Below are 13,534 nucleotides of genomic sequence, written 5' to 3' on the forward strand. Positions count from 1 at the left end.
AAATTTAAAGGCATAATTCTTTGACCAAGACACAGTTCAATTCAGAATATTTGCTGGTTTGTAATATAAATTCTAAATTGTGGTATTCAAATTATTTAGTCATAAAAAAGAATAGAATAATTGCCTTTGTAGCAACATGGATGAACCTAGAGATTATCATACTGAGTGAAGTAAGCCAGACAAATATTATATATCACTTATATGTGGAATTTTGGGGGAAAAAAAGATACAAATGAACTTACATACAAAACAGAAATAGACCCACAGACATAGAAAACAAACTTATGGTTACCAATGGGGAAAGGCAGGGAGGGATAAATTAGGAGTATAGCATTAACAGATATACGCTACTATATATAAAATAGCTAAACAAGTATTTACTGTACAGCACAAGGAACTATAGTCAATGTCTTGTAATGACCTATTATGAAAAAGAATTGGAAATATATATGTATAAAAAAATATACATAACTGAATCAGTTTGTTGTATACCTAAAACTAACACAATATTGTAAATCAATTATACTTCAATAAAAAATAAAATAAATTGTGGTATTTAAAAGGCATTTCACATGCTCATAAATGTACTAATTTGTGATTCTGTTGTATTTTTTAAATGAGATGGTTCAATTAATAGCCTCATAAAAAAATTAAAATTCATAAAACATTTGGAAAATGAATTTGAAGTGTTGGGAAGAAATTCAGTTAATTTGTCATCTTAAATTTATATGAGCTTAAAAGTGTTACCTTGCTCTTGAAATACTAAAATTTCCTGGAAATTACGCATTCTAAAGATGAGCCACCCATAAGCCACTAAACTAATATTCACTTGAACATACTTCCCTTTTTACTGCAATTTGCTTTTAAGAAAATACTTATCCATAAGTTATTGAGTTCAATGAAGCATAATGAATCAGAAATAATTTTTAAAATAACAGCATTTTCTTGCCTGCCAGATGTCTGAAGCCCAGAGATGAAGTCAGCCTTTGCGCATTATTAATCAATTTTATTAAATTTTCATAAATTTCCTAAGGGCAATACTGGAACTAGATGAATTTAGTCCAGCCCTACTTTCAAAAGTAACAGCTGTCCTAGAATACCTCTCATCCACTGCTTCTCCAGTGTTCCTCAACCACAGAAAATATTCTAACTGTTCAACATATTTCAACAGATAGCTGCAGTCACATTTTTGGTTTTGAACTAGACAATCTCTTCCATGCAGTGGACAAAATCAAAGCAGGCTGTGTCCTTTCATAACTTTCCCTGCCAGAGTACTTTTAAATGCTTAAAGAGCCCCCTATACTGCCAAAGTCATTGGCAAGTGGCGGTCCTCTGTTCCTCTTTGCTCACCCCACTCACTTCCTTCCTATTTTCCCTCCCTGCAGCTGACATCCCTCTACTCTGATGTAAAGTTTCCTCTGAGTGTGGTTCCTGGGCCACCTGCACCATAATTACTAGGTGGAGGAGGGAGGTGGTTGTTCACAAAAAAACAGATTTCTATGCTCCACCGAGTCAATTTCTGGGAAGGGTGCCCCGCACATCTCTATTTTTATCAAGCAGCCCAGGAGATCTTTATGCACATTGAAACTTGAGACTCACTGCATTAGATAAAACTGCTCTAAGACAGTTACAAATAGCCCCCTAAATGCTTAGCCTTGATCAGCTGAATAGTACTGACTTTAGAACAAACTCCTGCCTCCTTCTAAATGAAGTAGAGGTATTTCCTATTTCCTCCCACTTCCCTTACCTTGCATCTTACCTATTAATTTTCTGTCTCTTCTCTTAACACAATTTTATTCCATGGGACACATTTCTTTCAAGGCTTCAGTTAAGGCTTAATCTGAGCACTTTGCCTTCACTCCATCCACTTTCACCAGGACATCCAAATGTGATTTCTCACTCAATAGTTCCAAGGCTAACTACTATACATCTTTCCCACAAGTATCAGCTCCAAGTAAATTCATTCATTCATTTATACAACATAATTTATGAAGCTCCTACTTCCTGCTAGGAGCTAATGAGCAGAGAGACATTATCTTATGAAACTTACATTCTGCTAGCTGCAGGAGGTTGAGCAGAGAGGTACAAAGATACTAAACAACTCTCTGCACAAATATATCATTAAAACTGCGGTACAAATACAAAATACAACCATACCTCAGAAGTGATGGTGTGTCCTTCTCAGTACATCAGGAGACACTGATTTGCCCTGTTACCAGTGACATTAACTTTGATCACCTAAGTTATGTCTGTCAAGTTTCTAGCCTGTAAAGATACTATTTTTCCTGTTATAATTACAAAGTGTCTTATAGGGAGTTACTTTGAGAATATGCAAGTATACCTTTGCCCATTCATTTTAGCATCCAAAGATGATTGTTTTCTGAAGTAATTATTACTGCCGTGTTTGAAAATGGTGAATTTTCTATTTCTATCCTTCCTTCTATATTTATTAGTTTAGTTGGAATTTTGTTGAAGGTTGTTAAATTTTTGTACAAAAGATCGAATTTTTCTTTTACATCTGAGTTTTTCTTCATTCTTTAAAAGGTCTTCAAACTCACTGATGACAAAAAAAAATTATAAATATGTCTATCAATCTTTTTCCTAATAAGTTTATGGTTAGTTATTTTTGAATAAATACCTTTGATTTGTGTGGAATTTATCTTTTTGTAAGGAGTATGACAAGGATACAGATTCTTTCTATCATCAGGCAAAATAACCCTGAATCTCTTTAATTTTCCTTAGCTTCTCATTTAATTCTCAACTCTGCTCAATGAGGTGATCTGCCCAAACTAGACACTTAGTACATATTTATTAAATTGAAGTAGTCTCTGTTAATTATACCTCAATGAAGCTGAAAAAAAAAAGTCTGGGAGTGATGGATAAACTTACACAGAGAAGAGATACTGGCAATTCAGAGGGGAGGCGAGTAAGCAACTGTATTTTACTACACCTGTTTTACTACTCAACCCCAGGACTGGACTGAGAGTAATAAAAAGCATGCAGAAGGATAAATAGCTATTGGGAGAGATTCTGAGGGGAAAATCATAGAACTTGGAAGTTAAGTGGACAGACCCGGATACAGGAGCACAGGTAGGCAAAAATACTGTAAATGTGAGCATTTAAGGGGAGTGGAGATGGTGATGCTTCTGACTTCAACAGAGAAAATTTCTCCTGTATCTCAAAGAATGGTATCAACATGCAATCAATTACACAAAACCTGGCAAAACCTGGAAACAGTAACCATGCATCTCCTCCCTCCCTCAAATCCCCACTTACAGTTGTTGAGTTACCCTCCAAGGTATCCCTCAAATCTGCATTTTCTCACCATCCTTCCTCACAGTACCCTAATCTGTGCCACCCTTTACTCTGCATCGCTAGAATAGCCTTCTAATTGGTCTATTCGTTTCCATCATGCTCCCCTTTGTTTAATTCTATACACAACAGGTATGCCATTCAGATATCGTTATTTCTTCGCTTAAAACCCTTTAATAGCTTTCCATCACTGTCAATACCACGAATCTTTAACAGGTCCCACAAAGGGGGGTCTGATCCAGCTGCCAACCCACCAGCCTTCCATGCACCCTCATTTCACACTTCTACTTCCTCTGTATCTTTCCAGTGTTAGCTGAAGCATCTCTTCCTCAGGCAGATATTTTTGACCCCTTCCAGACTAAGTCACACTCTTAGTCATATACTCATGAAGAAACATCAGACAAATCTAAATATAGGGATTTTCTACAAAACAACTGGCCAGTGTTCTTAAAAAATGTCAAGATGATGAAAGAAAGAGTGAGGGAATTTTTCAAATCAAAAAAGGACTAAGGAGACATGACAACAAAACGCCATATGCGATCCTATACAGGATCCTGGACCAGAAGAAGGACACTGGCGAAGTATGAGTAAGATCTGTAGATTAGACAATATAGTATTGTAACAATGTTACAATAGGAAGATTCGGATAACTACGTGATTCTATTAGGTCTTAAGATTTGGGGGAAATGGGTAAAGGATATATAGAAATTCTGTGTACTACTTTTGCAATTTTCTGGAAATCTGAAATTATTTTAAAATTAAATATTTTTTAAATGTTCAGGTAGCACCTTAACAATCCCTTCAACAAGTAAAAGCACAACAAGAGGAAAAAAGTTTGCATCATATGCAACACATATAATATTGATTATGTCTAAACTACAGGGCATATTTGCAGGACAGTAAGAAAGAGATACAAAGTAGAATAAAAATAGGCAAATATAAATATAAATGGCTAAGCAACATGTGAAAAAATATTAACTTCACTAGTAATTAAGGAACTATGAACTTGAAATGGTATTTTCATTTATTTGATTGATAAAATTTACATGATTGATCATACTTAAACTTGATGAACACTGGAAGAAAAACTGGCAATTTAAAAAAATAATATGCATTCCTGTTGACCCAGCAATTCTAATTTTAAGTTTCCCCCATAGACTGTCCTGCTCAAATAATATACTAATACATATACTTACACACGAACACACACACACACACACATACACACACTTGTTCCCACTGCAGCATGGCTTAAAAATATCACAAGTTTGGAAATTAAAAAACGTAGCCGTCAAAAGGAGGTTATTTGAAATAAAGACTCTCTATAGTAAATGAAGTCATTAGAAAAGACTTACATCTGTATGCACTGAACCAGGAAGTTGTCCACGTTACAACATTCAGTGAAAACAAAAAAGCAAGTTGTAAGATAACATATAACATAGGACTCCCACCTTGTATTACTAATACGTATGTACTTAATGTATGTTGGCATCTGCAAAAAAAAACTCTGAACAACATACACTGGATTTTTCTCAGCTGTTCTCTCAAGGAGGAAATCATGAAGGATTTCATATTTAACTTATTCATTTCTGTACAATTTGTTACAAGAATGTATCACCTCATAATCAGACAAATTATACTTTTTTTTAAAGCCTATAAATTGTGAGTAGGTAGCTCCAGATCTGAAGCCAAGCCCTGCCAGTTTCTAGATGTGTGGATTTTGAGCAATTACTCCCTGAGTCTGTATCCCTGGTCTAAAGTGAGACCCTTGCCTCACAATGTTATGAAGGTAGTGGTAGTTGAAATAGTTATTCAAGGGCTTTCTAAACCCAGAGAGGCCATTTGGCCTGGTGGCTGGGCTGGGGGCCTTGGTGTTACACACCGTTAACACGCAGCTGCTGGAGACAGCAATTCACTGGTGACAGACCGCCAGCAAAACAGCACGGGAGAACTCTGCTTCATGCACCCTTCAGTCATCCTGCCAAATTCAAGGCCCCAAGTGCTCACCCTGCTCCCTTCTGCCTTTCCTTAATTCTCTCTTCTGGACCAGTGCCATGTGTCCCTAGCACAAGAGTAAGGCTTGTTTGCCTCAGGTTAGTCCCCTGCTCAAAAAGGCAACTGATAACATAGTGCCCACCAGAAGAGGTCTAAACACCCTTGCCAGCCCTCAGTGCTATGCATTATTAGACCGTTTTCCACTGCTTCCCAAGATATAAGTCTTCTACTTTTCTTTTTGATCAAACCCTCTCTGCCCTAACCCAACATCCTCCACTGGGAAGGAGGTGCAACATTCTTTCTAAAAATTCCCACCAACTCTGTGGTTTTCTGATTTCATCCATCTAAAAACAATGTTCATTGCAGCACTATTTACAATAGCCAGGACACGGAAGCAACCTAAATGTCCATCAACAGATGAATGGATAAAAAAGATGTGGTACGTATATACAATGGAATATTACTCAGCTGTAAAAAGCAATGAAACTGGGACATTTGTAGAGACATGGATGGACCTAGAGACTATCATACAGAGTGAAGTGAGTCAGAAAGAGAAAAACAAATATCGTATATTAACACATATATGTGGACTATAGAAAAATGGTGCAAATCAACCGGTTTGCAAGGCAGAAATAGAGACACAGATGTAGAGAACAAACATGGACACCAAGTGGAGAAAGCGGGGAGGGTTGGGGGGGGGGAATGAATTGGGAGATTGGGATACCAAATAGTACTCTCTAAATATATGCAGTTTATTGTCTGTTAACTGTATCTCAATAAAAGTTCTTAAAAAAATAAAAAATAAAATAATAATAAAAATAAAAACGTATTAATAAGAAAATTAAACACAGTATTGGGTGCCATTATAAATATTCCAAGGCAGCCTTGACGGATATGTTATTCCATAAAAATGTGTATGAAAATCAGAGGAATAAATGCATAAAACTTAAAAACAGAAGCACAAATTTGAATATAAAATTAGATTTAGCTCCTAAATAAGTTTTTCTCTAAGTATGGTTTGTTGACCACCGGCATCAGAATCCTCTGAAAAGGTTGTTAAAAGAAGGCTCCCAGGCCCTGCCCAAACTTACTGAAAAATAACCGACGGGGTGGCATGGAAGTCATTCTGATTTTTTGAGACTAGCTTAAGATGCACTGCCCTAGTTACCTTTCTAAGGCTTTCAATAATATTATGCTCGACAAAAGAAAAAGAACCTTGATGCCATAAGAATGTGATGGTCATCTACATTTCTTTCAAAAGCCACATTTGAGGGCTTCCCTGGTAGCACAGTGGTTAAGATTCTGCCTGCCAGTGCAGAGGACACAGCAGGTTCAAGCCCTGATACGGGAAGATCCCACATGCTTAGGAGAAACTAAGCCCATGCGCCACAACTACAGAGCCTGTGCTCTAGAGCCCGCGAGCCACAGCTAATGAGCCCGTGCTCCGCAACTACTGAAGCCCACACGCCTAGAGCCCATGCTCCACAGCAAGAGAAGCCACTGCAATGAGAAGCCTGCTCACCGCAATGACGAGTAGCCCCTGCTCTCCACAACTACAGAAAGCCCGTGCATAGCAACGAAGACCCAACACAGCCAATAAATAAAAATAACTACATAAATTTATTTTTAAAAAGCCATATTTGAGTTTCTTCAAGTTTTCAATACTCAGACAAAAAAAGTTCCACACCCACCAATGATTCCAAGTGATTTTCATCCTTTTTTTCCTTAAAGTACTATATTGATTCAGTAAGCAGTTCCTCTGCCCCATTTTTACAAAAATAGGAATGTATGAAGGATTTATTCTACGCTTGTCTTTTCCAATCTCATTCCATCCACCACTTCCAATTGTGCCTCTGGTTAAAGAAAATTTATCTTGTGGAATAGTTTATAAAGCAATCTTTCAAGGACAAAACAGATTGGAAAAAGAACTGGGGTCAACCCATCAGAAGATTGAAGTGTGAACCCACAGACATAAAGGTCTCTCCGTCCTTCTTCTCAGTGGTTGAAATGCTTACTTCTGGTGTTAAAAGACATTGCTCCGGCAACAGGTTAAATAAAATCACAGGGTCCTGAGATGAGCTGAACATAACCATGATCACCATTACTGACTGCAGTTTTCTTTATGCCTTTAATGAAAAGGTACACAGTCGATTATTGCCTTAGCTATTCAAGTTTGGAATGTAACACTCCCAAAAAAGACCCACACTGGAGTTTCCCTCTGAGTACCTGCAAAGGCAAAACAGGCCGGCAGTGTTAACTGGGGCCTGGAAGGGTTAAAAATGAGTCATCACTGGTCTCCTGTTTCTAAATAACCCAGAGTCAAATCAAATCAAGCAATCAAAATGAATACTCTGTGATTGGTCCCTGAGCAGCTCTCTCTTGTATGAGCCTGGGCTGAATCTTTGGTTCAGTTACTGTGATACCACTGAAATCTAAGTATAGCAAAAGTTTAAAAACAAAACAAAACACAAAATTCACCAAAACTCAAATTCTTTCATCCCTAAGTTTAAACTCACAAAATTTAAAAATAGTTCCTTTAAGAGAAACTGGACTTTAAATAATAATGTAATTTACACGAAAGTAAGTCAAACAACGCAGACTATATTTTTAAAAATAAGATTTAAAAAGTTTTCCTCAACTAAATAGTATTCATGAACTTTATGCAAGACCAAGAAAAGTTTTTGCCTCCTTAGCAAAAACAATTCTAGTTACAGATTTCTGAAAGTTATTTACAAGAACAAAGAATTATAAGGACTAATATAATGTTAAAATATTGAAATCAGTGATATACGCCTTCCTAAAGAAATTCTGGAGGAATTCAGAATTTTTTCATTCTTTGTTGCCACAGCAGTCTACTCACCTATAATTAGAATCTGGTCTCTTTTTTTTTTTTTTTTTTTTTTTTTAAATTGAGGTATAGTTGAAGTATGATATGTTAGTGGCAGGTTCAGAAATAAAAAAGTCTGGCCTTTTGTAATTAGATGTAATTATGTCAAGTCAAAAACAGCTAAAATGTACTCTGCTTTTACTCTATAAAATATTCTGAATAAACATGGTTATGAAATGTCATCATAACTTCACCATGGGAGATGTGTGAGACTCTGAGAATGTGGACAAAGGTGGATGGCATAAAAGTTTTTCAGAATACTGATACCTTTCCAATAATATAATGTACATATACTCATTTGTAATATCTCCCCATCCAGTGATTCTTTATATCTAATGTAAATGTCTCCCTAGTATAATGTATTATACAGCATATATTATATTACATATAATATCTAGTCTCATGTATATATCTTATAATATATACATTATATATAATGTATACATATTATCAATATGTATACACTACATACATTGTATAACAGGCATCTGATGTATATTATATAGTTAAATAATATTACATCACACAATATATATACAACATATAATGTATATATCATACATTATATTAAGGAGACGTATCCCCTGGCCTCCAGCAAAGGATCACTAGGTATAAGGAGACATGTCACAAATGAATATAATATGTATTGAATATGTCAACTTTTTTTTTTGAGAGGCAAAAACAAACTGGAACCCTTCTTATTAAAGAATTAATGAAAAACACCATTTACAAAATAATGAAACATCAAGGAAAAATAGCAAAAATTTTGTGCAACAATCTGGGTACTAATTCTATACAGGAGATAAACTCTACAGTGGAAATGATGGGAGCCGTGGATCTCAGGAGGACAAGCCCCCCCTTTTCTCTCTCCAGTCACTGTCCTCACACAAGTTAGGAAAGCAGACACTGGAGTTGGATTGTTTGGATTTGACGCCCAGCTCTTTCACTCTATTCCGGCCTATGACCCTGAGCGATTTACCTAGCTTCTTTGTGCCTCAATTTTTTAAACTGCAAAATGGTACCTACTGGATAAGGCTGTTTTATAAATTAATAACAACAATAAACACATGTAGCAGTTAACCCCGTGCCAGACGCTTCTCAGTACTCTTCATTTATCCCTATTTATTCATTTAATCCTCCCCAAATCCTTATGAGATAGAAGCTAATATCCAAATTGAAAGATGAAGAAACTGAAGCTCAGAGAAGTTAGTAACTTACCCAAGGACACACAACTCGCAAATGGCAAAAAGAACTGATGTTCCTAACCACTCCAACATCCTCAAGATAATAAATGTAAAGGCTGAGTAAAGTGCATGGCATATAACACATGTTTAATAACTAATGTTTATTAATAAGTATCTGTCAAACGTTTGCAAGATTCTGAGGTTACACCAGGGCTCAGCAGGGAAGAATGCTGTGATAAGCTGGTAATGTGTTCCGTGGATGTGGAATACATGCAAGCTCAAACTATGCCCCAGGTTTACCATTCCTCTTCCACATAAAACAGAGAATCCTGATGTCTGGCTGTCTGAAATTTTCCCTTCTTCATCTCAGTGTTGCTGGGATCTTATGACAGGTGGTCATTATGTGACACCAGATTACACCTCCACTCTCTCCTTCTACTAATCTACTTCCCACCCAACTGCCAAAGTGCTCTTCGGAAAAGATGCTTTCATACTTACTTCTTTCAAGGAATCTACCATGAATTGGCTACTTTATCAGAATCAAAATTCCACCCCATTTGCTTTCAAGGGCTTTAATCAGACATGGAAGGAACACACCTTTAACTCTTGTTCAAGTGCTCAGGTGCCTACTTATCAAATGAATCCTTGATAAGAACAGCCATGTTTCATTATGCACAGAATAGCAATAGTGTTTGTGTTACTTCAAAACAGTGACAAGCAATTTGTAAACTTTATTTATTTTGGACACAGCTCAGAAAAAATTTTTAAATGTTTAAAGATCTCATTTGATTTTTATTCAGGATGAAACAAACTTGACGGGGGAACAAAAAAGGAAGAATACCAGAGAAAAAACTGCAATATTATATGCACCATAATGTTATATCCAGGCAAATTTCAGTCAGCTTTCTAATCTTTCATCCTGAAAGTAGATCATGAATCATAGGGTAAACCTCCAATGACTGGGGATGGAAAGTCAGAACTATTTAAAAAATGAATAAAACAAACAAACAAAAAAATGGAAGGCATAACACCCTTCATATTCAAGATCATATGATGCACCTAGTTCCAAGAGTATCTTGAAAGGCTAACTAGAAGTAATCAAAACATATGAATTACAGGTGCTTATATCAACAGGCTGCTTTTAATAAATACAAGTTACTAAGTAACCAGTGGTCTGAATTAATGTCTGTAGGCCAACCACATGAATAGGCAAACATAACATGGATTTAATTTAAAATTTAGAAAGAAAATCAAATATGAACTTTGAAAACAACAATTTGCCAAATGTTTAACTGGCTTTTCTACCCAGCATGAGGAGGAGGACTGTACTGGAAGTTCATCTGATTTGCTTTGAAATGCAACTAATTTCTGACAAAAGGCATATCCAGATGTAGCTACATCCAGATCATTCCTGAGTTGAACATTCTGATGTCAACTCAGGATTTCTGGATGTACACTCAACACATCCAACTGGACTATTCACATGTTCAGACAGCTGAAATAAGCAAGTCAGTAAGTACCAATACAGTGGTGGTTTTTTGTTGTTGTTATTTTGCTTTGTTTTGTTTGTTTTTTGGAGGGACCATTATTGTTCCTTCAATTGAGGAAGTTGGTCTTAGTTGACTATATCAATTGGCTCCAATTTGATGAAATGTTTGATGATTCATATGAAGTCCTGACTCTCATATTTTCAAGGATAACCATGGATCATTTCTCGTAGTTTCAAATGAAGTTACTTCTAAATCTTTCACAGGGCCGAGAAAAAAATGCTAGGATTAGACAGAATCATAAATCCATTGGTTTAAAAGTGTGTCTAAATGGTAAATGTATCCTCCCAGAAGGTACCTGGCATTTTCTGGGCAGCATGTACTATTTCTTCCACTCCTCTGATTTTCAGCAAGAATTGCCAGGCTTTTCTTCGCTGTAAAAGGCAACCTCACTCCCTGGATTGTAGCTGTAAGTAGGCTGGGGAAGAGTCCTTGGAGAAGGGAAGTGATCAAACTGTGTTAAGTCCTCTGTGCCAAAAGTAAACAGAGGTAACTATTACTAACAGTTCTTTATTTTTTATCAGTCCTTCTCAGAAGCCAATCCCAGAAACAGTCTCCTCTCCAGGAAATAATCTCTCTGCTGAGGACACCCTTGGGACCACGATGCTCCCATTTCTCCCTCCAAGCCTCTCAATGGGAATGAGTCCTATGAAACAGAGCAAAAGTATGCAATAGACTGGCCCTGAAGACCGCAATATGGGTAAAGGACTAGAATTCTCTGCCTGCTGATTTAAATGGTGCTTATTTTACAAAAGAGTATAAGAAAACAAGTTTCTTCTTAAAATTCCCAAGAACCAGCTGACACATAAATTACAGTTGAAGTAGTATATTCAAGAGCAGATTCCCAAGAGGCAAGCAATTTGCTATATATATGCTTGATCAGAAAACAAGCAGCCAGTTCATTTTCCAGAGAGATTCTGATATTTCATGCCTTTGAATGAAGATGTAATGGAGCAAAAGGTAAACAAGAGGAACCTATTTCCCAAAGGTATTGACAGTATTAAAAAGAAACATAGATATTTACAGTGTAGCTATAAAATGCCTACAATAATAGAGTCACAGAGTACATTTCTGAAGTTCAATTTAGCATCCATCCCACAAATATGACTGTCAATTGAAACAAGATTTAGAAAAACAAAGAAGGCAGTGGCTTAAACTCTGCATAAACCAACCATAGCAAACTACTTCTCAAAACTTGAAACAGAAAATCATACATTCAGGTGTAAATGAACTGCTGGCACAAATCTGCCATAATGACCTTGCCAGGGCCTTGAATCTTGAGATCACAAATCTGCCGATACCTGGTGATATCCAGTGTACACTTGGAAACGCCTTAAAACCTAGGACTTCATTTTATTCTCAGAGATGGCAGGATGTTTGGAAAGCAGTGTGCTCTCTAGAGCTTACTTAGAAAGATTTCTGTTCTACTTACTACTAAACACTGATTTCCAGAAAAGCCACCCGAGGCCACCCAAACACTTACGATTTTCTTCAGTCCTCTCGATCAGGTTCTGTTCTGAATTACCTATTGTTTATTTATTTATTTTTAAATTTCAGAATTACAGCACCTTAGGCTCTTGGCCATCAGCCGTGTGGGTTGCTTCAGAGAGTTCTGGAAAATTATGTTTTAGTGACATTTCACTTGTTTGTGCATTTCATTAAAGGCTGTCGGTTAAGGCTTATAAATTATTCAGGTGAGTGAAAATGCCTTACGAGTGGATCATAAACCGCGTAACAGTAAGCATCATTTAGAAAAGCACGAGACGCGTCCTGCAGGGACGCCTGTTTTTCCAACCCTCGCCCCGTCCTTCCCCACACCACGCACCCCCAAAGCCAGTGCGGTGGTCTCTCCCAACGCCGACCCCAACTCCGAGGCCGCACCCCAAGTCTAAACCAGAAATACACGCGCGTAGACAGATCACTGCCAGCGTCCCGCCCTGCTCCCAGGAGCTTCCTGCTTTCCCCATCAAGGTGAAACTAACCCCTAGGGGCCCGCTGGGGGGACGGACAGAGGCAACGCAGGCCAGGCAGCCGACCGCACGACAGGCAGGAAGGAAGTGAGCGGCCCTCAAAGCGCGTTTTCTTCCCGCAGAGCAAGCCCAGCACAGGACGTCGCCGGCGGAAGAGGGGCCGGCGCGCGCCAGACCACCAGGCACACGCGCCCGGCGTGCACACTCGCCGGGGCCGGGGCGCGCTCACACTCACGCGCACACACACACGCGCGCGCGCGCGCGCCTACTCACCAGCAGCCCCCGACATCCGCAGCCCGCGTGGGACGGCGACTGCAGCGGCTGTCCCCGCGCCTGCCGTGTGGCCTTGGCATCCGTCTGGCCGCTGCAGCCCGGGCCGCGGTGGTCTTTGCTCGAAGGCGCTTCAGCGGGGCTACCTGGCACCCAGCGAGCAGGCGCCCGCTCCCTGGCCTCGGCCGACCCTCCGCCGCTTCTCTGCGGACTGATGGAGCTTTGCTGCTTCCACTCGTTTGGCCTCTGCGCTTTCCTCTCCTCCTCCTCCTCCCCTTCGCTGCCGTGGCTCCCGAGCGCCCAGCGCAGAGAGCGCCCTGGAAAACCCCACGCGCAGGCCTGGTGATCTCGAGTCTGCAGCAGCCGTCC

The 13,534-nt window shown here is 38.6% G+C and overlaps 1 protein-coding gene across 2 annotated transcripts in view; it reads right to left on the bottom strand.

Moving 5' to 3' along the window:
• The window catches only part of STAMBPL1 (STAM binding protein like 1), a 45,871-nt gene extending 32,564 nt beyond the window's left edge, over positions 1-13,307 (bottom strand). Inside the window, exon 1 of one of the 2 annotated variants that reach the window (XM_057737429.1) lies at positions 13,169-13,307. The gene's annotated coding sequence lies outside the window, so the exon portion shown is untranslated. Of the gene's footprint in view, positions 1-11,223; positions 11,257-13,168 lie in introns of those variants that run through there. The other variant, XM_057737430.1, reaches the window with a different exon arrangement.
• Positions 13,308-13,534: the final 227 nt, after the last annotated feature.

This window comes from Hippopotamus amphibius, chromosome 5 (genome assembly GCF_030028045.1).
Source record: "Hippopotamus amphibius kiboko isolate mHipAmp2 chromosome 5, mHipAmp2.hap2, whole genome shotgun sequence".
NCBI classification, from domain to species: domain Eukaryota; kingdom Metazoa; phylum Chordata; class Mammalia; order Artiodactyla; family Hippopotamidae; genus Hippopotamus; species Hippopotamus amphibius.